Source organism: Dipodomys spectabilis, unplaced genomic scaffold (genome assembly GCF_019054845.1).
Source record: "Dipodomys spectabilis isolate Male_0828 unplaced genomic scaffold, ASM1905484v1 ptg000531l, whole genome shotgun sequence".
Classification (NCBI taxonomy): Eukaryota; Metazoa; Chordata; class Mammalia; order Rodentia; family Heteromyidae; genus Dipodomys; species Dipodomys spectabilis.
This window is the reverse complement of record NW_024871208.1, coordinates 816,690-821,365: the sequence shown is the minus strand read 5'-3', so window position 1 is coordinate 821,365 and position 4,676 is coordinate 816,690. Positions and strand designations below refer to the sequence as shown.

At 35.2% G+C, this 4,676-nt stretch overlaps 1 non-coding gene across 1 annotated transcript; it reads right to left on the bottom strand.

The window, feature by feature from the left end:
- Positions 1–1,933: 1,933 nt before the first annotated feature.
- On the bottom strand, positions 1,934–2,040 carry LOC122099732. Its single transcript, XR_006145995.1, has one exon. It is a non-coding gene; the product is annotated as a U6 spliceosomal RNA (small nuclear RNA).
- Positions 2,041–4,676: the final 2,636 nt, after the last annotated feature.

The following is a 4,676-nucleotide window of genomic DNA, read 5'->3' as shown; positions in this document are numbered from 1 at the left end:
TTATTACCATTATAATGTTGGGAAAAATTGTAATTAAAGGCACTAAGTGCATGGTCCAAAGCCACACAATGAGGAAGGAAATCAGTCAAAGTTTCCAAAAGTCTTTCAGCAATACAAAAAATGTAGGTAAAATCTCTCCATTCTCTTACACACTCAATTCAATATACATATTGTCCAAGAAATAATACCATAGCAATTGTTGCCAAGGGTGTTTGTTTGCTGCCACATTTTGTCTTCTACACAGACTGTGTTGGTGACATTGGGTTATCATGCACAGAGATGAGCTTATAAATTGAGGTCCAAAGAGAGCCAAATTTCTTCTATTCCACATTTCCAGTTTCCTTTTGAAAAAGTACTAAAATTTTTAAATATCATCACTTACTGTCTTTTAAGAATCCAAAAACGAAATAAATTCACATATAATCACTCCAAAATGCTTTAAATGTAGATGATAAAACAGGCACTCATGATGTAAATTTTCTTCTACATTTAATATGTTTCTGAAAGCCTTGTGCTGGTTGGTCACCCTTGTAATCCTGACTACTCAGGATATGTACTCAGAAGGCTGAGGTCTGTGGATAACATTTGGAAACCAATCAGAGGAAAAAATCATGAGATTATTTTTCAAAAATTTTAATGAACTAGAAAAGAGCATGAACGGAGATGTAGCTAATATACTAGCTCACCAAACTAGAGGGGAAAGGCCTAGCAAGACCTTAAAGCCCTAAGTTCAAACTCTGAGTACGCCAACATTCAGGCACACACACATACACACACACTCACACACTTATTCACGTCAGTGTTTTGCATTAATTTCTTAGTTAATGATATTATATGGGTATAATAGGGGAAATAAACTCTTCCATCTCAGAACATTTTTATATGTATTTTATTGTTAAAATACCGTACAGAGGGGTTTCAGTTACATGAGCAAGTTAATGAGTCCATTTCCTCTCAGGCATTGTTACTACCTCCTTTGTTTTTTTTCCCCCACCATCCCTTCCCTCGCACCTCTACAAGTACACACCCCTTCATCCCCCCCAACCCCACCTAAATTGTAAAGTTCAACTTTCAACATAGTGTCTTGTGCATCTCATTGTCACAATGGGTCGACCAGTATTCCTAGTTAACCATTTTGTTTCTTCTTTCCCCTCCCCAATTAGCTAAGTGTATATACAAGATTCAGGTGCACCAAAATCAAATACAGTGAAAACAGAGGTTATACTGTGGGCGAGGAACATATAAAGAAACAATAAAACACATCGTACATTATAAATATGTTTGAAATAATAGCATGCAAGAAAAAAACCCCACTTGTGTACTTACTTTGGGGGTCATTTCATTTAACATCATCTTATCTGGTCATATGCACAAAGCTTTTGACCTTTTCTGCTTATCCCAGACATATATTATTTATTGCAAATAAGGGAAACCATGGGACCTATGTTTCTTTGGACTTGGCTTACTTCACTAATATAATTTTTTCCAAGCCTTTCCATTTCCTAACAAATTGGGCAATGACATTCTTTCAGATGGAGGTATAGAATTCCTATTCACACACACACACACACACACACACACACACAAAATGGAAATCAATCAATCTATCTATTTATCTATCTATAACATTTTCTTGATCCATTCATGTACTGAGAGGCATCGATGTTGGTTCCATATTTTAGCTATGGTAAATAATGCTGCAATAAATATAGTAGTGCTGGTAGTTTTAGTATGGTCTTGTTTGTGATCATTTGGGTAAATGCCCAGAAGAAGTATTGTAGGGTCATAGGGGAGCGCTATGTGGAATCTTTTGAGGAACCTTCATACTGCTTTCCAAAGTGGCTGAACAAGTTTACACTCCCACCCAAGAATGCAGTAGGGTTCGAATGCAGTAGGGTTCCCTTCTGGCCACATCCACTCCAGCGTCTGTTGTAAAAATATGGAACACCTCATGAGTTTGCTTGTCATCCTTGCACAGGGGCCATGGTAATCTTCTCTGTATCATTTCAATTTTAGTGTATGTGTTGCCGAATTGAGCACAGAACATTTTTTATATATAAAGTGTAATTGATTTTCTTAAACTAAACAATTCAACAAAAAGTAAGTTCTAAAGAATTGTTGTGAAATTTTAGAACCATGTATTTCTTATATAAGCACACATTTATGAATAAATCAAGATTGACATGTCACAAACAATATAATTCCAGATATTTGTTGTTCAAGAGATGTGTAAGAGGAGGAATTCAATTATTCTGTACAAGGCACCTCTCATAATGAACATTGAAGCAAGTGTTAAGGTTTGTTAAAAGTTTTAATGTTTTAAATATTTTTAATTTTGGGAATTTGCTTATATATATGCCAAAATTAAGACTGTATGACAGGTCATAAAACTTTTCCATAAAGTATTTAAGATTTATTGTAGCAGCATATACTACTAAGTGTGTACATTTCAGAGTTTATAGAAAGTTTACTAATGAGAATTTGCAAAGTCTTTGTGTAAAGAAGCAGAGTGAAGAGTTAAGACTTTGTTAATTCCACAGTTTCTGTTAAAACTTTAGGGCTTCCTTACTTTATAGGTTAGCAAGGAACAAATGATGAGATAAGCCATATACAGATGATATGAGCCATAAATAATAATCTTAGTGAGAAACTTTAAAGACTACTCATAACCTATAAAACTCTGAAACTATGAAAAAATAGTAAAACCTAATAGGTAGTATACTTCAAATACTGGAAACACTGGTAATTGTTTCATTTTTCATTTATTAATCATTAATATTTAATGATTGTTTTTGTTTATTGTAGCATTGTTTTCCTTGTTGTAATATAATACAACTTTTTGTAAGTCGTCATTAGGAGGTACTTTGAGAATGTTACTGGCATGGCCACACCATGTTTTATAGGTGCTTATGAATTTACAAAGAGCAAAATTAAGAACAAAATATTCATTAAAATTTTTCTCAAGTAGAGTCTGAATCAGGAGTGTTAAGTGTCCACAGCTAAAATCTTAGCCCTAGGCTGAAGCAGCCGTATTACAGAGTTGAGGACACAAAAGTGAGAGATAGTGTTTTTTTGTTTTTTGATTTTGTTTTTGTTGATCGTGGGGCTTGAACTGTTGGGCCTGGGTGCTTTCCCTTAGCTCTTCAGCTCAAGGCTAGTGCTACCACTTGAGCCACAGGACCACCTTTGTCTTTTTCTACTGATGTGGTACTGAGGAATCAAACCCAGGGCCTCATTCATTCTAGGCAAGCACTCTACCATTGAGCCCCCTTCCCAGTTCCTGAGAAAGTATATTTTAAAAAGTCATCTAAACAACATTTGCTTTCTGCTTTGGCTTATATAATGATATACATGAATATCTTTTTATATTTTTGTGAATTGTCATACTTCTAAATTTATATTAATTTCAGCCACTTTATCCTTTTCAAAGTCATGAAATATCTCTAAGAATTTGTTTCTGTAAAGACTGTTTTTGCATTTATAATTTCTTATGAGTCACCTTTATTTTTTATCAAAATCATATATTGATGGGTTTTCACACATCAAATGCCTTCAAATGTATATATGTATTAAGGTTTGTATCCTGTCAATAAATGTGTAGAACACAATTATACCACTGACAAAAGATGATTTGCACTTCATTTATGTGCTTTTGGACTTGGAGAGTGACCTTAGGTGTGTCAACACAAGTAGAATCAGCATGAAACAAGCCAGCATTTCTTCATTTAAGATACAAGGAAAGGATACAGGTTGATCCATTGTAACAACAGGATGTACAAGACACTCAGAGGGGGGTGGAAGGAGGAGTTGAGGAGGTGTAAAGGGAAGGAATGGTAGAGGAAAAACAGGAGGGGTTAACAATGCTCAATAAGAAATGTACTCATTTCCTTACTTGTGTAACTGTAACCCCTCTGTATAGTATCTTTACAATAAAAGTATATATTAAAAAGATACAAGGAAAATTTCTGTACTTATGGGAAGTTATATTTGTCATTCAATATCAGTAAGGTATTGTTTTTAGGATGACAGGCATATTAAAATTTTGGATACTCAAATTCTCTACAAAAATAAATATATTATTTACATTAGAAACTGCCCACAATCTAGTGCAGTGTAATTGCTATGAGAAATTTTACCGCATTCTAGGTTTATAACGGAAAGTAAATGTATATGCAATATCAACAGATATGAATTTTTTCAGATAATTTTTGTCTGCATTTTGTGGATGGAATTGGGAGAGCAATTTTAAAAAGCACAAATTTCATCACCAAGAGCTGTCCGCAAAACGTAACAAGTTTCTAATACAGCAAAATTGAATGAGTGGTTTAGAACTCCAAGAAGTACTTGAATTGACACATTATCTGAAAGTGTAACCAGGCAAGCACTTTTATTTTTAAATTTTTGGGGGGGTCCGGTCGTGGGCCTGAACTTTGGGCCTGGGAGCTGTCCCTCAGTTCTTCAGCTCAAGGTTAGCACTCTACCACTTGAGCCACAGAGCCACTTCCGGCTTTTGTTTCCTGCTTATGTGGTGTTGAGGCATCGAACCCAGGGCCTCATGCATGCAAGACAAGCGCTCTACCACTGAGCCACCTTCCCAGCCCCTAGGCAAGCACTTTTAAGAAATGCAGCTACTAGATTTCTCATTGAGGGCTTTCATAACACTTTGTGAAATACAA